This window comes from Pseudopipra pipra, unplaced genomic scaffold (assembly GCF_036250125.1).
Source record: "Pseudopipra pipra isolate bDixPip1 unplaced genomic scaffold, bDixPip1.hap1 HAP1_SCAFFOLD_100, whole genome shotgun sequence".
Taxonomy (NCBI): domain Eukaryota; kingdom Metazoa; phylum Chordata; class Aves; order Passeriformes; family Pipridae; genus Pseudopipra; species Pseudopipra pipra.
Genome location: NW_026990579.1, coordinates 72,264 through 93,931, shown reverse-complemented (window position 1 = coordinate 93,931; position 21,668 = coordinate 72,264). Strand labels below are relative to the sequence as shown.

At 51.9% G+C, this 21,668-nt stretch overlaps 1 long non-coding RNA gene across 1 annotated transcript; it reads left to right on the top strand.

Annotated features, from left to right (window-relative positions):
- Positions 1-2,510: 2,510 nt before the first annotated feature.
- On the top strand, positions 2,511-11,437 carry LOC135407944 (uncharacterized). Its single transcript, XR_010427089.1, has 5 exons — positions 2,511-2,636; positions 2,832-2,956; positions 3,508-5,228; positions 5,302-5,433; positions 7,270-11,437. It is a non-coding gene; the product is annotated as an uncharacterized LOC135407944 (long non-coding RNA).
- The last annotated feature ends 10,231 nt before the right edge of the window (positions 11,438-21,668 follow it).

The following is a 21,668-nucleotide window of genomic DNA, read 5'->3' as shown; positions in this document are numbered from 1 at the left end:
CTGGTGGTTGTTGGGGAGCACTGGGTGTTTACTGGGGAGCACTGGGTGTTACTGGGGGTTGTTGAGGAGCACTGGGTGTTACTGGGGTGCACTGGGGAGCACTGGGTGTTACTGAGGGTTGTTGGGGAGCACTGGGTGTTTACTGGGGAGCACTGGGTGTTACTGGGGGTTGTTGAGGAGCACTGGGTGTTACTGGGGTGCACTGGGGAGCACTGGGTGTTACTGAGGGTTGTTGGGGAGCACTGGGTGTTTACTGGGGAGCACTGGGTGTTACTGGGGGTTGTTGAGGAGCACTGGGTGTTACTGGGGTGCACTGGGGAGCACTGGGTGTTAGAGGGTTGTTGGGGAGCACTGGGTGTTACTGGGGAGCACTGGGTGTTAGAGGGTTGTTGGGGAGCACTGGGTGTTACTGGGGAGCACTGGGAGAGAAGATGAAAAATAAAGAGAATAAAAAATAAACGAAATAAAAAAAGGAAATATAAAAAACAAAAGAAAATTAAAAAAAAAAAAAAAGGCAAAAAACCTAAAAAGGAAAGAAAATGAAAATGAAATAAAAGAGAAAAAAAAAAAAAAAAAAGAAACCCCTTCTTGGGCACCCCGTTTCCTCTCCTCCCCCCCCCTTCCCCCGAACCGTAAATTGCGTGGTCATCACCCCTAAAATGTGAGACGGGGAACCCCAGGGAGCCGAAAAAGCGGAGGGGGAGCCGCGGTAAGAAAGCGAAGCCGGGCGGTCGGGCGGCGGGGTGGGGGGGAAGCCAAGGCGGCGACGGCGGCGCATGCGCAGTCGTTGGCAAGACGCCGGCGATCACGTGGTAAGTAAGGGCAGTCAGGAGAGCGACTGGCGACGCATGCGTAGTGGCTCTCGTGCCGGTGCAGCGCTCCCTGCTCGAGTTAAGGGCCGGTTCCGGCGGCAGGGCGGGACTGACGGTCTCCCGTCTCTCCCGGGGTGTGTGTGGGGGGAATAACATGAAGATTTTTGGGGGTGAAAGCGCAGAAATTAGCGAGGAGGGACGCTAATTTGGGTAAACTCGGTCACCGGAAGTAGAGAGCGACCGGAAGTCCTCCAAGGCCCCGGCGCGGAAGTCCGCCAAGCCCACAGTAAAGATGGCGTTGCTAGGACCAGAACGACCACACTAAAGATGGCGGCCGGGCCCGGAAGTTCGCTCCGACGCCACACTCAAGATGGCGCCACCAGGACCGGAACTTAGCCGAGGCCACACTAAAGATGGCGGCGAGACCCCCCCCCCCCCCCCCCCCCCCCCCCGTTCCCCCTCTCCCCCCTTCCCCGCCCCACCCCCCCCCCCCCCCCCCCCCCCCCCCGTTCCCCCCTCTCCCCCCTTCCCCGCCCCAGAGAGGCGTTTATTTTGTTGCCAGACCTCCGCCGCGACCCGGACCCCCGCCCAGCGCCCGCAGCGCCGTCTCTCCGCGCCGCTTCCCGCTGTGGGGACAGGGCGGGGCGCTCGGCGGCGCCGGGCGCGGGCAGCCCCCGTCTCGGGGCCGCGGCGCGCGGCGAAGCGCGAGGACCCTAGGCGTCCACGTGGCTCGCCGCCCGCCCGCCCCGTTCCGCTCCGCTCCGCTCCCGCCCCCGCTCCCGTCCCCACTCCGCGGGGGGGGGATCCGTCCGAGATCATGATCAGCACCCTGGGGGACCCCACTGGCAACGGGAAAGGTACCCCCGGAACCCCCCGGGAGGGAGCTGGGAGGCTGCTGCCCTTCGGCCCCTGATCACAGGTGGATGTAGAAGTGATGGTGTTTAGGGAATGTTGATTGTATTTCCCTGACTTTAGCAACGTGGTCATTAAAAAGAGAAAAATAACAAGTCTTTTGAAATGCCCCGCACGTGGGAGCTTGCAGGCTCTGGATTAAACTTGGCTCTCTAATGTTAAAACTGTTTGCGAGGGGCGGTGGCCGAGCAGGGCCAGCGGCGGTGCCGGACGGGGCCGGCCCGGGGGTCCCTTCCCCGCGGGGTCGCAGCCGCGGGACCCCCCCCCGCCCCGCGCGGCCCCTCCCGGCGCGCCCCGCCCGGCGTTGGGGGCTGCGGCCGCTCCCGGCGCTGCCGAGGCTGCCGGGGAGGGACCGGCCTGCGCTGGGGGCACGGGGTTCGTTCCTTGTGTCCGAGGGCGGCAGCGGGAGCGGCGCTGCGGGGCGGGACGGGCGGGAGGGGCCGGGGGAGGGCGGGGAAGCCGCGGCGGGGCCCGGGGGCTGCAGCTCTCTGGCTTCCCGACTGGCTTTGCAGACATTTGCCACCTTCGGAGGAGGCACAAATCCCCGCGGAGCTGAGCAAGGGGTGCGGGGAGCGCAGCGAGCTGGGGCGGGGCTGTGACCAGGGCAGGGCGTGCGCAGTGCCCCAAACCCGCACCCAAAACCAGCCCGGAACAGCCCCAGAGCCCAGAGCGAAGCGCCGCGGGATCGCGCCGGCCCCGCCCCTCGACCCGCCCAGGCCCCGCCCCCCGGCTCGCGCCGGCCCCGCCGCTCGGCCCCGCCCTGCCCGCCCCCAAGAACGGCGCCGCCCCCGCTGCCCGCCCCGCTCCCCTTGTCCCGGGAGAGCTCCCGGCCGGGCCGTAACCGCGGAGCTCCCACCGCCCTTCCCCGGCCCCAGCAGCGCCCGCCGGGGCTGCGGCGGCGGCGGGAGCCGGGTAAGCCCCTTACCTGCCGGGTGACCCCGGGGGGAGCCGTGGCCGAGCTGCGGGGCTGGTGCTCTCTGGGTGTCTCAGGTTTTGCTTTGGGATCCCAAACCCTTTCCCCGTGCAGGGTTATGAGGCAAAGACTGCTTTAATTTGGTTTTTTTGTGCTGCGTTAATGCTTTTTGCTCGTTCTGTGTCAATTTCCAGCCTGGCTCGTGGTTTCCCCTGGTGCTGGGGAGTGGAGGCGAGTTGTGCTTCCTGCGGGGAGAGAGAAGGGCCTTGGGAAGCTGCTCCATGAGCCACAGCTGTGCCGAGCCCGGGAGTCTGTCCAGGTAAGAGCAGGGCTTATACTGCCAATGAGGAGCTGGGGTTTGCTGTTGGAAGATAGAATATGCCCATGCCTTTAAATGCAAGGACAGGCAGAAGCTGGGAGGGACCCTGAGCAGGTTTGGTGGCACGACAGCAGTTTGAAAAGACCTTGACTGTGGGGGAAGTGTCCAGGAGAAACGATTCCTTTTTTGCAGGGAGGCAGTTTGCAAGGACAGGGGGGTTGCTGTGCTCTCTAGCAAAAATACTCCCCTTGGGATGTGCAGGGTGAGGAAATGTTGGCCATGTGTGGGCTGGAGCAAAGGTGTGTGGGTGCCTGTGTGTGACAGCCGTGGGTGTGCAGGAAGGGGGTTCTGGTGCCATTGGAGCTGCCAGGGAGCCAAAAAGGGCACAGTTGTCTGAAAAAGGCAAAAAGTCTCAGCCTCTGTTGACACCTGCACCAAAGGAGATGCAAATTTTCCCTTTCTCATCTGCAGACTTCACAAAGCTCCCCAGTAAAGGAAGCTTTAGATTCCTCCCCAGCTTTATGCTAAAGGTTTCCCTCCTCCTGTCTCAGCACCCTTTCTGCTGTTGGGAGAGCACGAGGTGGATGGAGAGGATCCCCAGGCATCTGCAGGCATAAGGGACTCGTACAACTGAAATTTTCCTACAGCCCTTGTGGAAGGGACTTCCAGGATACTCTTGGGAATGTGCCAGCTCTCCTGCTGGAGCTTTTCTGTGGAATATTTGAACACAAAGGGTAAAACTAAAGTCAGGTCTGTTCTGGAGTATGTAACACTTGTGCAAAACTCCTTTCTTCTGTTTATTTTCTGTTCTGAAAAGCACACTCTGGGGTTCCTGGGCACTTCCTATTGAGTGATTCCATGAAAATAATTTTGTACTGAAAGGGGAAAGGAGCTGTCTGTGGGAGGTCAGGTGTCCATGATAAAAGCTTTATGTTTTTCAGTCAGATAAGCCTTAAAATATCTCACAGTGTATAGGAATGCCTGGCTTCTAAAACTCACCAGCTGAATCTTAGAGGCTTCTTTGAAGAGCTGATTTCAGGCAGCAGAATTGGCCCCCAGAAGGGACTCTGTGCCTGCTCTCCCGTGGCTCCAAGGGATCTCTGGCCCTTCACGCCGGCACCGAGATTTTCTCGGGAAGGGCCTCAGATCCCCGGACCAGTCTGGGACACAGGCAAGATCCCCCTGCCTTTAGAAATGAGGCCTTCTTGTGGCTTCCTCCCCGTACCCGTTGGTGGGTTCCAAAGAAGGCCTCTGGAAATGCCTTTTGGGCTGTCCATTGAAGCCTTGGGACCAAATTGGGCCCCCTGGAGGGACAGTGCTGTTGGTGCCCCCTGGGTTGGGGCACCCCGAGGACTCCAGCGCACACCGAAAGGATTATTCGGGGAGATCCTCGGGGTGCCCGGCCCTGGGGAGCTCAAAGCAAGGTCCCTGCCATGGATTCAGGCGTTGCTGAGAGTATCCCAGGGGTCCCTGTCCCTGCTAGATGTGGAGCTCTCTAATGGGCTGTAATTGGGTGATAAAAGTGGTGCTCCAAGTGCCAAAGAAGTGTGGGATTGGGATTAAGAAATGAGCAGTGAGGGTCCAATTGGCTGTTTTCTCTTGAATGTAATTCTAAGAGCTCCAGGAGTGCAAGGTGTGTGTTCCAGTCCCCAGCATTTGGTTTGCACCTGTCCTGGTCAGACACAGGTCCAACTTGCTCAGTCCTTAACCCAAGAGAGGGAGAATGAAGGACTGGCACTGTTCAGGTGATTGGTGTGACAGGGGTCAAACTGGGAAAACACTGGGGAATTCCTCAGTTTGTCTGTTTGCCAAACTCACCCAAACCTGTGCTAGGAAGAGATGGACTGGAAAAGTTGAGGCAGAAATGAAATTGAAAACTGGGGCTATTGACACTGTAATTGCTGAAACTAAATGTGTCCAAGCAGCAGCTCTTGTTGTGCAGGGAATAATTCCTGTCAGCAGCAAGGCCTCGACTGAAGTGGCAGCTGCAGTTGTTCCTGTTGTGTGGGCCAGTGGAATTGCAGGAGAGTGGAAGAGGGCAGAACCTGTAGGTATTACCCCTGATGTGGGATCTCTTCTGGTAAGGCCAAGCCAGTATCCTTTAAAATCAGAATGCCAGACTGGATTGGTTGCAGGAACAGCTGAATTTGCTCCTCCTGGTTTGCTTGTAGAAGGTGAATGCCAGAACCTGCCAAGAAACCAATGGCCAAGGTGATTGATTAGTGCAGGACCTGAGAGAACCCCCTGAAATGACAACCTGGAGTAGTTTCCAGTATTAGATTGCAAAGATGGCCTTGGCTGCCTCTCCTTGAGCAAGTAAAGCCAAGAAACCTTTGCTTTTGCAGGAGAAAATCTGGAAAGCGGGCAGGAAGAAGAGAAGCCCCGTGACTCCTCCCTGAGCCCCAGCCAGCCCATGAACTGCCTTCCTGGGAATGGTGGGATGGGCTGGACTCTGGATTGCTCCCTCTGGATGTGTGGTAAGACTGTTAGGGCAACTTCTCAAATAGCCTGTAAGCATTTGCTGCCTTGGCTAGATGGTGCAAGGGCAGCCTTTAAGCAGCTGAAGCATTCCCTGAGGAGAGCTCTGGGTCTGCCAGATGTCTCAGAACTGTTGGAAGCATCTTTGCTGGGGAGGGCAAAGAAAGGACAAGGGGTGCAGTGACCCCCCTGAGAAGGGACTTTGAGTTAATGGCATCCCTGATGGTGAACTTTGTGGGCTGTTCCCCCTGTAGGGCAGGTGACAGTCCCAGCTACAGGGATGGGAAAAATGGTTAAAAGGGAGCCCCAAAAGCTGGAAATCCTCCTGGAGGCTCTTGGCAAACAGAGTTTCCTGAGTTCCCCCTGTTACGACCTGGGTTACGACCTGCCTCAGGAAAAGGGTGGTGGGGTAACCCAGGTTTTATCAAAAATTCCTTTGGGGTGGATTAAAGCGAAACGACACTAAATAATCGGTGTATGAAAACATATATTGATAAGATTTATTTTAACAGTTTTGAATCAATAGGTAAGTTAACATTTTTGGGTGCTGTCATAATCAATAGGTAAGCTAACACTTTTGGGTGCTGTCATAACCTTTCTGAGGAGGAGAAAAATGCATAGGGGAGAGAAAGGCAGGATAAGAGCAAGGGAGAGTAAGGGAAAGAAAAGCTGAGAGTGGACAGATGTCCATAGTCACCGCCCACGGGGTCCAGCGATAAAACTTGATAGTTGCAGCTTCCATGTCTGTCACTTGAAGTGGTGGCCTTGATCTGCTGGGGGTGAAGGAGGGAAGCCCCCACACTCCAAGAAGTTATGAATTATCATATCCATGGTCAGTGTCACGGGCCATGCCTCGAGCCTCCAACCTCTCCCTGGGCCCTGCGCAAGAGCTCCTGGGTCTCGCCTGGTTCCCGCCTTTCAAGTTTAGCAGAGGGAGGGAGGGGCCTGATTGCTCGTCAGATGTATCAATAGTCAAAAGCCTGCAAGCTCAGCTCTTTATCTTTTCAGGACTTCACACCTCCAGCACTGGAGGGAGGGAGGGTCCTGATTGCTCGTCAGATGTATCAATAGTCAAAAGCCTGCAAGCTCAGCTCTTGCCTTTTCAGGACTTCACACCTTCAGCACTGGAGGAAGGGAGGGGCCCGACTGCTCATCAGAGGTATCATGCAAGTCAAAAGCCTGCAAAAGTCTCCTAGAATGCATACATCATCAACCATTTCAGTCTCTGACAACCCCTGACAGAAGGACAGTGACAGCTTTTGAGTGCTGGTAGATCCTTTGAATAGATAGCCTTGAGTGTGTCCTTGTTGCCCCAGTAGGCCTTGTCCACCTCCCCATCTTCCAGGGGATATACATATTAAAGTTGAAAATGCTCTTCCTAATCCTTTGTTGTCTTGAGTCTCTCCCCTGCAGGAACTGCAGGAACTCCTGGTGCCGATGGATTGGACGCCCCAGCCCCTCCGTTCCTGCCCAGCCACTGGGGCCGTGTCCAGTGGTGGCACTGCCAGCCCTGCAGGGGAAGTGGGAAGGGCCTTTGCAGGTCTGGTGGGTCACATTTATGGCAGTTGATGTTGCAGAAAAAGGACCTTGGGTATGTTATTATTGATTTAAGAAAGCTCCTTTAGGTTGGTGAGCAGAACAAAGTGGATCCTTCAGAGTTCCCATCCGTGTTTGTGTCTCAGCCTGTGTTAGGATTCAGGGCTGTCAGGTGTTGTCACTGAGGAGTCAAACTGTGCTTTAAATAATGAGACCCTGGCCTGATGGCCCAGTGTCAAGAAAAAAGGGGGAATGATATCTGAGTGTTGAGATGTAACAAGGGCTAATCCTTTTTGCAGTGGGATGGAGCCTGGAAACTGCACAGAGCTGAGCCCAGGGATTGAAAGGGACCAACCAAGGGAGGTGAAGAAAGAAGGAAGAAGGGAAGTGAGGCAGCAGCCAAGCAGCACCAAGTTGCTGTGTAAGCAGGTGAGTTGTGTTGAGGTTCCTCAGGCAGGCACTGAGGACTTTGAGGGCTCCAGACAGAGCAGACCTGGGAAGGCCCTTGGTGAAGCCCCGCAGAGACCTTCTAAGGGTAGGTGTGTATGGTGATAAGTGTTGGGATTGTCCTGAATGTGGAACAGGAATGCAGGGAAGCAAAATGAACCCTCCTGTAATGCTGACCCCTCCCATCAGCTGCATTGGAGACACCTGTGTGCCCTTTGGGATCTGATTGCCAGGACCCCCGTGGGGCTGGGATCATGGCAGGGTGTTGTAAGCAAGGAATGCCTGGCTTGGAAAACTCACCAGCTGAGTCTTAGAGGCTTCTTTGAAGAGCTGATTTCAGGCAGGCAAATTGGCCCCCTGGAGGGACTCTGTGCCTGCTCTCTCGTGGCTCCAAGGGATCTCTGGCCCTTCACGCCGGCACCGAGATTTTCTCGGGAAGGGCCTCAGATCCCCGGACCAGTCTGGGACACAGGCAAGATCCCCCTGCCTTTAGAAATGAGGCCTTCTTGTGGCTTCCTCCCCGTACCCGTTGGTGGGTTCCAAAGAAGGCCTCTGGAAATGCCTTTTGGGCTGTCCATTGAAGCCTTGGGACCAAATTGGGCCCCCTGGAGGGACAGTGCTGTTGGTGGCCCCCGGGTTGGGGCACCCCGAGGACTCCAGCGCGCACCGAAAGGATTATTCGGGGAGATCCTCGGGGTGCCCGGCCCTGGGGAGCTCAAAGCAAGGTCCCTGCAATGGATTCAGGCATTGCTGAGAGTATCCCAGGGGTCCCTGTCCCTGCTAGATGTGGAGCTCTCTAATGGGCTGTAATTGGGTGATAAAAGTGGTGCTCCAAGTGCCAAAGAAGTGTGGGATTGGGATTAAGAAATGAGCAGTGAGGGTCCAATTGGCTGTTTTCTCTTGAATGTAATTCTAAGAGCTCCAGGAGTGCAAGGTGTGTGTTCCAGTCCCCAGCATTTGGTTTGCACCTGTCCTGGTCAGACACAGGTCCAACTTGCTCAGTCCTTAACCCAAGAGAGGGAGAATGAAGGACTGGCACTGTTCAGGTGATTGGTGTGACAGGGGTTAAACTGGGAAAACATTGGGTAGTTCTTGAGTTTGTCTGTTTGCCAAACTCACCCAAACCTGTGATAGGAAGAGATGGACTGGAGTCTCTGCTCCCCTGGGCAGTTGTTCTGCATGACCTGGGAGCCTCTGGGATTAGACTGGACTGTGCAGAGAGGGAGCAGTTTGTCCTGTGGAGCTGGGCTGGGTTTGTTCAGGATGCCTTGGGAGGCAGGGCTGGAGAGGCTCCTCTGTTGGCTGTGGTGCTGGAAGGTTGTAGCAGGAGGGCTGGAGCCCTTTGACCTCCTGCTCCCCCTGTGAGCCCGGCCGGGCCCGTGCCCTTGGCAATGGAGGGCCCCCCATTGCTGAGCCAGCGGTTCCGGGGCCAGGAGGGATGGGATCAGGATGCCGAGCTCCCCCCAGGGCCAGGGCTGCCAGCGTTCAACCATGGAGAGAACTGAGAGCAGAGTGAGATGGAGGCCAAGCTCCAGCACAGGGATGGGTGAGGAAAGACCCTGGTCCTCAGGTGGAGCTTTGAATTCCCTGGAAAAATGGATCCTGTCAGATGGTTCAGGCCCTTGTGGGTGCTGGAGCCAGAGGCCTCTGTGATTTATGGTCACCCTGAAAGGTTGCAAGGACAGCAAGTTTTGACTGCAGGATGAGGTGGCAAACAAAGTGAAGTGGTCCAGAGAAAAGCTGAGGCTAAAATTGGTCCTGTGCCAGAGCAGCCTCGTGCAGTGCTTGTTGCTGTTCCTGAGTGTCCCATTGCAGTGGATATTTCCAAGGGTGCCTTGTGCTGGGGAACACTGGGGGCAGTTCCCTTTCCCTGGGCAGGGCAGGCAGGGCACGTTTCCCCCCTCGAGGGTGGCTCCACAGTCCCCCCCTGTGCCCTGGGAGCGTGGCAGAACACCTGGAGCCACTGTCCTTGTCAGAGAGGGCAAAGGGATGGTTGGATGGGTGAGGGAATGGGTCAGGGAGTACAAACACCATTAGAATGAGTAGTGCAGCACATGGAAAGGAAGGGGGGAGTTAATCCAGACAAAATCCAAGCACCTGCCCAACCTGTGATATTTTTAGGAACTCAGAGGTGCTGTGGTCCCTAGGAAGTATTGCCCAGGACTAGGCAGGAGACTTCAGGCTTGGTCACCTCCAGGGGCAGGCAGTGGGGAGGCAGCTCTGCTGTTGAGGATGGGGTTATTTTCTCTGCTTTATTTTGTCTCCAGAGATATTCTGCCCATTAGTCCAAACTGCCTCCGTCTCCTAACTCTCTGAAGAGGTTTTCTGCTTTTTGTGGGAGGGTAAGGTTTGGATTCTAACTATAGAAGAGCCAACAAAATAAAGGCTTCGTGGCAAACAAATGGTGTCTCCCAAACTCTTTGTACTTCAAATAGATGCCTTTATTCTTATTTTTTTCTTATTGGTATTCTCAAGGTGTTTAATACCCTGTCTACAGTTATTTATTTTGGCTTCTCTTTTTTATTTGTTACAAAGTTGATGTGACTGACTTCTTTTTGAAATCCAGCAGTGCTCTCAAGGATATTTCCCCCCCACTCCTGGGCTTGTGCAGGGCTGTTGAGTCCGTGTGTGCCGCTGTCAGCTTTGCTTCTCTGTTTGCTTGGTTGGCTCCTGTTAGGAGAAGGTTTGTTTCCTCCACTGTAATAATTCAGGGAAATCCTGAGGTATGATTTAAGAAAGAAAGTCATGAACTGTTGCAACAAATGTGAATCTGAGAGTGCCTAAAAGCTGTTACTGAATTCCATTTCCAGGGACTGTCCTGGTGGGGATAATCCAGAATTGCAGCTTTGATGTTTAAAAAGGAGCCTGTGGTACTTCTTGTTTCCTGTGCTGGGCTTTCCTTGAACAGTGCCCAGGGAGGGGAGCAGCAACAGCTTCACTTGGAAGTGGACTCTGGTTTTTAAGCACATCCTAAGCTCAGTGTGGTTTTGGTATCACTCAGTACTTATTTTATTTGCCATTTGTCTTAAATTGTATACACCTTTGAAGTGCCAGCTGTGTTTTGAAGACATTCTTACAGTTGTTTCAAGTGAAATTTGGAATGTTACAAATTTAGAAAGAGATGATTTTCCTGTGAATAAACTACTAAAACAAAGGGGGGAGTGAGGAAAGCCAAGTTCAGGAGATAACCTTACAAACTGGTTTGGGAAGTTGTTTACCTAAATAGCCCAAATTGGTTTGAGCTGCAGCACAAACGGGGGGGAGAAGGAGAGGTTTTGTATTTTGACAGTTCTTTCAGTTTTTTGCAGGGACTACTGCCAGGTTCTCTTTGAAGTCCAAACCCATTAGCATGGGGAAATGTGTGTTTGGCTTTAGAAATAGGAGTTTATATTTCCCTTTGAACTAGAGGAATGTTTCTATGTCTTTGAATTTTAAATTGCATATGAAGCAGAAATATGTTTGTGTTTTACAGGTGATATTTTCACGAAAATAGAAATGCATCATTGGATCTTACTCCTCTGAGGGCAAACCACCAGCCTGATCATTTCTTAGTCCCTCAAACCCAGTGCCATGAACTCCGAGGGGTCTTTGGGTGCAAATGTGTGGAGTGGTGGTGGCCCCCGTGAGATGTGACCAGCTGGAAATGTGTGTGTGTGTGTGTGCAGAGCTGGGCTGGAGCCCTTGGGATTTGGCTCCCAGATCCCCCCCAGCCTTCAGGAAAACCAGAGGACACCGAACCCTGAGTGAAGGGAGTCCCATCTGCAGAAGGGTTTTTAGGTTGGGGAAAAGCTCTCCAGAACAAAGCCTGGGTTCAAAACACCTTCAGCACAAGTCAAGGAGCACAGACCCTGAAGTCATCAAGTTATGAAGTTTGGTTCAAACCATTTGCTTCTCAGTCAGTTTTAATGAAGTGTTAAAAGGAGAACTTAAATAAGGTTAATTTCTGATAGAGAACAATGGGAAGAAGTCAAGTGGTTTAAGTTCATTAAACATGTTTTATATCAGTCCATGGTTATTTAATTGAGCGTTGTTTGGAATTTTTCTTTTTGCATTTGTTCCTTGTGTGCTTTTCTCTATCTAAGGGATGGTTGGAGGTCTTTCTGATTGGTTGGATGTTGTTAATGTCAGTGCTAGACTGGGGTGGACAGTCATTGTAACATGATTGAGAGTTTGATGCATTTTATTCTGTGTGCCCTGTTTGATGTCTCGTGTTCAGCGAGTGACTGGGCAGAGTTTGTCCCAAGCCTTTGTTTTTCAAGTGAAAACCCAAAAGGGGAATTGCAGTTGCAGCTTTGCCCTTGAGCTGCAGCTGGAGCCTGGCCAAAGAACAAGGAAAACCTCCCTGGGGAAGGAAGGGGGAGCCAGAGAAGAAAAGCAGCTGCAGCCAGAAAGGTGGGTTTGGGTGTGAGAAAAGCTGCTGGGACCCAGCAAGGGGCTCTGGAGGGCTCTGGGGTCCCTATAATGGGTCTGGGGTTTCTGTAGGGGCTCTGGGGTCCCTATAAGGGCTCTGGGGTCCCTCTAATGCCCGGGAGAGGAGCTGCTGCCGCCCCAGCCAGAGCAGAGGAGTCGCTGCCCAGAACCAGAACTCCCTGAGAGCTGAACTGGGGCCGTGTGGGGCCAGAGGGGAGCAAAGGGAGGGATTTGTTCCTAATAAAAGAAATAAAGTTTGGGGCATTTTTGGGGTGATTGGGGTGAGTTTCTGGTCATGTTTGGGGGAGATTTGGGTCAGTTTCTGGTCATGTTTGGGGGAGATTTGGGTCAGTTTCTGGTCTTTTTTGGGGAGATTTGGCTGACTTTTGGGTGATTTTTTGGGGAGATTTGGGTGAGTTCTGGGTCATTGTTTGGGGCAATTTTGGGTCAGTATATGGTCAGTTTTTTGGGAGACTTGGGTGAGTTTTCGGTCATTTTTTGGAGAGATTTGTGTGAATCTCCGTTCATTTTTTGTGGAGATTTTGGTCAGTTTCGGGTCATTTTTTTGGGAGATTTGGGTGTAGTGGTTTGGACTTTGTTTTCCCCCAGAGGCTAAGAAAAGTGGTAGACCCCAAGGGGTGGAACCCCTGGAAGTTTTGAAGTTCTGCCCAATGGGCGCTCCTGCAGAAATGTAAACATATCACAAGCAAACAGAAGAGATGAGTTGTAGTTTGGTTGTGGAGGAGAGGTGGCCATGCTGTAAGCCACGAGGTAGGGGCTCTGAGCCCCTTGGGGCCTCTGGCCCCCTCCCAGCCCTGGCTGGGGGGGACTGCAAAGACCTGGAACAGTGCTAGACTGGACTAAGTGTCTGTAGTTAAGCCGGGAGATGTTTTCTCCATGGGCACAGAGCAGCAGCCGGGACTGACCAGAGAAACGGTGGCAGAGAGCCAGGACTGATGAGAACCTGAACTGAAGGAGCAGCAGAAGCAACATGCAGCACTGCAGAGAAAGGACTCCTGGAAAGGGAGAGAGAAAGAGAGCCAGCAGCAAGGAGACAGAGTTTGGGGTAAGACTGTACCAGCCCCCCCAAAACTCCTTTGAGACCTCCGGAAAGGAGGACATGGACTCCTGTTTAGGAGAAGAGTTGTAGACATGCAGCACTGGAGAGAGAGGAAGGGTGAGCTGAGAAGGGTGAGCTCTGAGCTGAGAAGCTCAGAGCGTCCTGGAGCTGGACCGGGACGGCCAGATGGAATGGGGGGGGGTTGACCTTGGCCCCCCTCGCTGCTGCTGACAAGCCTGGCAGCCTGAGACAGAGCACAGGAGCTCTGGTAGAACTCTTGAGGCAAAGGCTTGCAACTGAATGCTGCCCAAAATGTTCTGACTCAGGGGTGAATCCCCTGAGGAAAGGACTTTCACGAAGATGCCCCTGCATTTCGTGATATGCCTGTGGTGATGCGAGTCTGGTCCCTGCTGGCAGTCCACAGGTGAGGCCTTCGCTTGGACCGAAGGAGAGCCGAGGGGCTTGGAGACCCCCTTGTGTATGTTGAACAGAGATCCAGCTACAACAACCCAGTTACTGCTGCATGGAGGACAGAAGAGGAGCTGCTGCTTAAGGACTGGAAGGGATCTGTCCTTCTTTCCCTCCTGGACTTTTATTTGGAGGAGAGAAGAGATCTGGTCTATTGTAAATACTATATGCCATGGTAGAGATAGTTGTGATCGTGTGTATAATGTGATATGATATTTTTTTGTACAGTCATTGTAATATATTCCCTTTCCCCCACTTGGAGTCTGGTGTGTTTTGTCTGGAAAAAACCCATCTCACATTAGGTTGAGATGTGGGAGGGGGCTTAGACTAGGGGATTGGATTTTGGGACTATCTCAAACCTTGACATGGGGTGAGTTCTGGGTCATTTTTTGGGGAGATTTGGGTCAGTTTCTGGTCATTTTTTGGGGAGATTTGTTTGAGTTTCTGGTCATTTTTTCGGTAGATTTTTTGTCACTTTCTGATCATTTTTTGAGGAGATTTGAGTCAGTTTTTGAGTCATTTTTTGGGTGATTTGGATGAGTTTCTGCTCATTTTTTTGGGCAGATTTGGGTCAATTTTGAGTCAATTTTGAGTCAATTTTTGAGATGATTTGTTTAAGTCTTGGTGTCAGTTTTTTGGGGTTTTGGGGTCAATTTCTGGTCATTTTTGGGGAGTGATTTTGTGTCATTTTGGATCAGTTTTGGTGGATTTTTTTGCATTTTTGGGTCAAATTAGGGCCAATTTGGGATTTAACCCACTGCTGCCACCTGCTGCTGAACACGGAGTACTGCAGTCGGCCCCAGAGGAGGCGCCTGGCTCCGCCCCCTCGAGCTCATCCCTCCCCCTCGCCTGTGGCTCCACGTGCCCTCCCCTCCCCTGCGGGGCAGCCCCAGGGGGGGCCAGTGAGAATGAGGAGGGGGAGGCCCCGCTGGGTGAGCATCTGGGAGCACTTAATGTCGGGAGCTTTTGCAGGGGAGCAGCCCATTCCAGGGAGTCTCTGAAGCAGTGATGGTGAGAGCACCTTGCAGCAGCTGCAGGAAGCCCCTGCGTGTGTCTGGAGATGGATCATCGCTCAAGGAAGGTGCCAAGAGATGAGCCCTGTGCCAAGAGGCAGTGCAGGAGAGGGGAGTAGTGCATGTGACCAGGTGGGGGAGGGTGGGGGTGCAGGGAAGATGCAGCTCGGACGGGAGGAAGAGCTCAGAGGTGTCTTCTACTGATATGAATATGCAAAACAGGGAGTGAGGTAGAATATAAGCATCGGAGGTGCTTGGGCAGGGGAGCCAGGACGCAGGGGAGGGGGTCACTTTGCTGAGAACCCAGAGTTCCAGTAGGCTCTCTGAGGAGCAGTCAAAAGGAGTTTCTGCTTTGGGGCTGGTCTCCAAAGGAAGGCACCTGAAACTGCTGCTTCTGATATATCCGTAAGTATGAGAGGCTGTAGGAAGCTCACTGCTGTACCAAGCCAGTAATTTCCACCGATATTTTGCAATTAAAAACAGTGAGTTTTATTTCCTCTGTGCTCAAAACCTGATGGTATTTGTTAAACTCACTTGCTAAGTTGTGCATTGCTTGATGAACCCTTGCCTCTTTCCCTTTCCCTAGAGAGATAATTGGTCCTGCCTTGGAAGCAAGAGAATGCCCTGCTGTCTGGGGCTTTTGCTGTTTTTTTTCCCCAGCTCACCTTTCACTGAGTCACTTGGACTGGGACAAGCCCCCTTTGAGCCTTAGCTAGTGCCTTGTGTGGTTATTGTCAGCAGGGGAGAAGGGGAAGGGCACAACTTTCCATAGTATTGGTCCATGTCCTCCTCTGTACAAAAGCACCTGTTTAGGAAGTGTGATGTAGCCTTGAACTGCTCTACCCAACATGTAGACTCAGAAATCAGTGGAACAGGTTCCTTACCATGCATCATTAGCATGCTGAAATGCTGAGCTGATTGAGGCAAAGGTTCTGCAGTGTTCTCAGGAAGAGTGGTCAGGAGTGTTCAGTCAGGAGAGCAGGGCTTTGCGGGGCAGATACAAGTTGCATCCATGCGCTTTGAAGATTGTCTCGTGTTCATTTGTTTCTGTGAATGATTATTAATGAGAAGTAATGTAATTTAACCATTAATTCTGCAACTTAAGGACTATAATTTTTTCTCTTGACTTTTCATAAAGAATTGTGAACACCTTTAGCCAAAAATTTCTTGCAAAAACAAAGAAACAAAACCACCCAGAGAACAATTGCAGGCATCAGTGAAAAAAAGAGAAAAAAACCCCAAAACTAAAAAGCTGGAACTGACAGCTGAGACTTCCAAAGTCATAGAGATCAAACAGGAAACATCGAGACTCTCCCAAAATTGAATACGGACAAAGATACCTCCCAGACAAAAGCTACCACACCAGAAAGCTCTTGCTGCTTAAGGAGTGCCCAGGCTGGCCCACCACCTGCACCTGAAATTAAAAGGGCCAGTGCTTTCTTTGCTGTGGAAAAGGAGTGTTGTTCATTTTTAGGAATCCTGTGCTGGAACTGGCAGTTGGACTCCCAAAATGGCATCCGAATGAAGATTCCTCCAAGACAAAAGGTGCCAGGACAGAGAGATGTTGCTGCCCATGGAGTGCCTAGGCTAGCCCACCAACTGCACAGGAGACCCTGAGGGTAAGCACTTTCTTGCCTGGGAGAAAGGGCTGTTGTTCGCTTGCAGGAGTCCTGCAGTGAAATTGCCAGTCCAAGACCCAGAATTGAATACAGACGAGGATTCCTCCCAGACCAAAGCTGCCAGCACAGAGAGCTCTTGCTGCCCACCGAGTGCCCAGGCTGGCCCACCAACTGCACCTGAAACCAAGAAGGTAAGGGCTTTCTTTCCTGGGGAAAAGGGTTGATGTTACCTTGCAGGAATCCTAGAGCTGAAATGGGCAGTCCAACTCCCAAAATTGAATATGAACAAGGACATCAAATGTAGCATACCAGAAAGCTCTTGCTGCTTTAGGAGTGCCCAGGCTGGCCCACCAACTGCTCCTGAAACTACAACAGTCAGTGTGTCCTTTGCTGTGGAAGAGGGTGTGGATCATTTTCAGGAATGCTGCCCTGAAACTGCCAGTCCGACTCCCAAAAATCCATATGGACCAAGATTCCTCCCAGACAAAAGGTGCCACCACAGGAAGCTCTTGCTGCTGAAAGAATGGCCAGGCTGGCCCACCAAATGCACCTGAGACCTGAAGAGTAAGCGCTTTGTTTACTAGGAGAAAGGGCTGTTGTTCACTTGCAGGAATTGTGCCCTGAAATTGCCAGTCCCAGTCTCAAAATTCCATACGGACAAAGATTCCTCCCAGACAAACGGTGCCACCACACAAAGCTCTTGCTGCTGAAAGAGTGCCCAGGCTGGCCCACCACCTGCTCCTGAAACTACCACAGTCAGTGTGTCCTTTGCTGTGGAAAAGGGTGTGGATCATTTTCAGGAATGCTGCCCTGCAACTGCAGGTCCGACTCCCAAAAATCCATACGGATCAAGATTCCTCCCAGACAAAAGGTGCCAGGGTGGAGAGCTCTTGCTGCCCGTGGAGTGGCAAGGCTGCCCCTCCAACTGCACAGGAGACCCTGAGGGTAAGCACTTTATTTCTTGGGAGAAAGGGCTGTTGTTCGCTTGCAGGAGTCTTGTCCTGAAATTGCCAGTCCCGGTCCCAAAATTGAATACGGACAAAGATACCGCCCAGAGAAACAGTGCCACCACACAAAGCTCTTGCTGCTGAAAGAGTGCCCAGGCTGGCCCACCAACTGCACCTGAAACCAAGAAGGTAAGGGCTTTCCTTCCAGGGGAAAAGGGTTGATGTTACCTTGCAGGAATCTTAGAGCCAAAATGGGCAGTCCAGCTCCCAAAATTGAATACGGATGAAGATTCCTCCCAGAAAAACAGTGCCACCACACAAAGCTCTTGCTGCCCACCAAGTGCCCAGGCTGGCCCACCACCTGCACCTGAAATTAAAAGGGTCAGTGCTTGCTTTCCTGTGGAAAAGGGCTGTTGTTCGTTTTTAGGAATCCTGCGCTGAAAGTGGAAGTCCAGCTCCCCCTATTCCATATGGACAAAGATTCCTCCCAGACAAGAGGTGCTAGGACAGAAAGCCTTTGCTGCCCACGGAGTGCCCTGCCTGGCCCACAAACTGCGCCTGAAAGCCAAAGGTTGTATGCTTTCTTGCATGGGGATAAGGGCTGTTGTTTGCTTTTTTCAGCCCTGAGCTCAAACTGCCAGTTTGACTCCGAAAATTGAATACGGACGAGGATGCCTCCCAGACCAAAGGTACCACAGCAGAAAGCTCTTGCTGCTTAAGGAGTGCCCAGGCTGGCCCACCACCTGCACCTGAAATTAAAAGGGTCAGTGCTTGCTTTGCTGTGGAAAAGGGCTGTTGTTTATTTTTAGGAATCCTGCGCTGAAACTGCCAGTCCGACTCCCAATATTCCATACAGACCAAGATTTCTGCAAGACAAAAGGTTCCAGGACAGAGAGCTGTTGCTGCCCACGGAGTGCCCAGACTGGCCCACCAAATGCACCTAACGGCCAAAGGTTCCAGGCTTTCTTTCCTGGGAATAAGGGCTGTTGATCGTGTTTTTTAATCCTGTGCTGAAACTGTCAGTCTTACTCCCAAAATTGCATAAGGATGAAGATTCCTCCCAGACAAAAGGTGCCAGGACAGAAACCTCTTGCTGCCCGTGGAATGGCCAGGCTGGCCCACCAACTGCACCTGAAAGCCAAAGGTTCCAGGCTTTCTTTTCTGGGGGTAGGGGCTGTTGTCTATTTTCAGCCCTGTGCTGAAACTGCCAGTCTGACTCCCAAAACTGAATGCGGACGAAGAGTCCTTCCAGAAAAAAGGTACCTCCACAGCAAGCTCTTGCTGCCCATGGAGTGCCCAGGCTGGCCCACCAACTGCAACTAACAGCCAAGGATTGCAGGCTTTCTTACCTGGGGGAAAATGCTGTTGTTTGTTTTTCAGAGCTTTGCACCGAAATTGCCAGTCCCAAAACTGAATACAGATGAAGATTCCTCCCAGACAAAAGGTTCCAGGACAGTGAGCTCCTGTTGCCCATGGAGTTTCATATCAGCTACACCTGAGGCCCTGAGGGTAAGGGCTTTCTTTCCTGGGGAAACAGGCTCTTGTTCACTTACAGGTGTCCTGAACTGAGAAAGATGGTTTGACTGCCCAAAATGAACTCAGACGAGGATTCCTCCCAAACAAATGGTGACAGGACAGAAAGATCTTCCTGCACAGGGAGTGCCACAGCACCTGCATGTGCAGCCCTGAGATGAAGGGCTTTATTACCTGGGGGAAAGGGCTATTGTTTGATTTCCAGAGACTTGTGGTGATAATGATGGTGCAACTCTCAAAAGTGAACACAGGTGAACATAACTCTGAGACAAAAGATGCCAGGACAGACATCTCTGGCTTCCCATGGAGTGCCCTGGGTGTCTCATGTAGTACACCTGAGAGTCTGAGGCTACATGTTGCTTTTCATGGGGAAATGGTCTGTAATTTGCTTGCAGGAGCTCAGTGCCAAGATAGCTGGACCGACTCGCCAAAATTCAAAAGGGATGAAGATTTCTCCCAGGCAAAAGGTGCCACCACACAAACATCTTGTTGCCCATGGAGTGCCCAGGCTGGTCCATCAACTGCACCTGAATCCCAAAGTTTACAGGCTTTCTCTCCTACAAGAAAGGGCTGGTTTTTGCTTTTCAGAGCCCTCCCCTGAAAGTGGAAGTCTGACTCCCTCTACTGAATGCCAGCAAAGATTCCTCCCAGACAAAAGGTGCCACCACAGAAAGCTGTTGCCACCCATGGAGTGTCGCACCACCTGCACCTGAGACCGTGAGGGTAAGGGATTTCCTTCCTGGGGATTCTTTCCCTGGTTCTTTCCTGGTTTTCCTGCTCTGAAAATTCTAGTCTGAGTCCTGAAATTGAACATGAATGAGTATTCCTCTTGGACCAAAGGTGCCACCACAGAGAGCTTTGCTGCCCATGGAGTGTCCAGCCTGGCCCACCAATTGCCCCTAAAATTTTAAGGCTACAAGCTGTCTTTCCTGGGGAAAAGGGCTGTAATTCGTTTGCAGGAGCCTTGCAGTGAAATTGCCAGTCTGACTCCCAAAATGAACATGGACAAAGTTTCCTCTCAGAAAAAAGGTGGCAGGACAGAAAACTCTTGTTGCCCATCAAGTTTCACACTATCTGCACCTGAAACCCTGAGGGTCAGGGCTTTGTTTCCTTGGGGATACGGCTGTCTGTTGCTTGCAAGAGTCCTGCCTCTAATACCTGATCCTCCTCTCCAAATTGAACATGGACGAAGATTTCTCTGAAACCAAAGGTAACGGGACAGAAAAATCTTGCTGCGTGTGAAGCTAATTAATTAATTAATAACCCATTAGGGTGCAGTGCAAGAAATTAATTACTGAATTAGGTCATTAGTGAATAATTAGCATGCTTTGTACAAAGAGAATTAGTTAATTGGTAGCTAATTAAGGTCTGGTGGAAAAGTTAATTACTTTATTATCAAAGGGGAAAAGGGTCCTCATTCACTTCCAGGAGCTGTGCAGGGAAATTGGCCATGTCAGTCCCCAGACTGAACACAGCTGAAGCTTTTTGTCAGAGAAGAGCTGCTAGGGTCAGAAGCTCTTGCTGCCTGTGCAGTGCCTGGATTTCTCTTCATTTCCGTCTGAGACCATTAGGGTGAGGGCTTTCTTTCCCTGGGGAAAAGGGTTCTTGTTCATTTCCAGGAGCCCTGCAGTGAAATTTGCCATGTCAGCCTCCAGACTGAACACAGCTAAAGCTTTTTCTCAGAGAAAAGATGCCAGGACCACAAACTCTTGCTGCCTATGGAGTGTCAGGGTGGCCCACCACCTTAACCTTTCATCTTCTTTGATAAGTTAATTTTTTGTCTGCATTTTTAGGTTGTTTATCTTTTTCTCCCTCTGCCCAACAGACAAGTTTAGTTTCTTACCTGGTCTTTGCTGTTTTGGTGGGTATAGCTGCAGAAAGAGAGATGGTGTATTTATCCTCATTAGCAGTGTTTTCCTGCATCAGGGCCTTCACCCCTCCTGAACTTAAAAAGCTCAGTGCTACTCCTCCCAGAGCTTTTATACTCTGTGGCATTTGGCTCCTCCCTTTCCCTCGGGCCTCATGGGAAGGTGTGTGGGCGTGGCCAGGGGTATATTAACCCCAGCCTTTGCCCAAGGAGGTCATTTAGCAGCCGGGCTTCAATGGAATAAGAGCTCTCCCCTTCTTTCAATGAATGGGACTTCTCAAGCTATTCCTGCTTTATTGAAGCATCAGCTTTGGCATCCAAAGAAGCAGAGCTGTATATGGCAATGAAGAGGATTACACTCAAATGCAAGGTTTTTAAATTTACTAATTTTGTGTCCTGTGTTGGTAAGGTGCTTTTGTAATTTGTTATCTTTTTTTCTTTTCCTTAGGAGCCTTGCATCTTTTGAGATCTCCTGATCATCTCAACTGCAGCTTGGCATTTTTTCACAAGTGTTATCCTGCCCTGAGATGAAGCTGCTCTGTGTTGAAGATGGCTACAGGCACCCAGATTTGCAAGTAGTCAGTGGGGGGGTACAGCCCACAGATGGAGTGAGGGCTGGGGTGTCGTCTTAGGAATTGCCAAGGGTGTTTTGAAGGTAGTACGGGTGGAAAGCAGTGTCCAGCAGCCCCCTAAATGTCTGTGAAGGCACCCACTGACTTTTCAGATGTGCCACTTAAGTTTTCCTTTCCTTCACCCAGATATTCTGCGTGATTACAGCTGCAGTCTTTGGCTGCAGGCAGTGACCCTGGGTGGTTTGCCTAAAGAGAAGGGAGACTCTTTGAGCTCTCCCCATCTATCTGGGTGACTTTGGTTAGGGTTTCTTTACCATGTCAGAGGGACAGGGTGTAAAGCAGAGTTGAACAGAACAGAGGCCAGAGGAACAGAGCAAGAAGGTGGGTGGTCACCTGACATCAGCACAAAGATGTGGCTTTTGGCTCCACGTTTACTGGATGTGTTAAGGATTTTGTTGTTTGGGTTTGTTTTTTCTTTGTTTTCAGCTGCAGAGCCCTGGGCCCAGGAGGCTCTAGGCACCGGAGGGGAGGTGATCCAGGTGAGTACCTGTGAGCAAGGTGAGCATTGATTCCAGGACAGAACTAGATGGTCTTTTACAGGTGTTGTGGTGAATCTGTGCACATGCTTTGTTTCTTGTGTTTTCCAGGGGTTCTGCCACCTTCTAACAGACAGACCAATGCTTCAGGGACCCTGCTGGTAAGAGGTCACTGGGGAGGAGAGGTAGGTAGGAGCTCCCACAGGAAAGCCATCCTTTCAGGCAG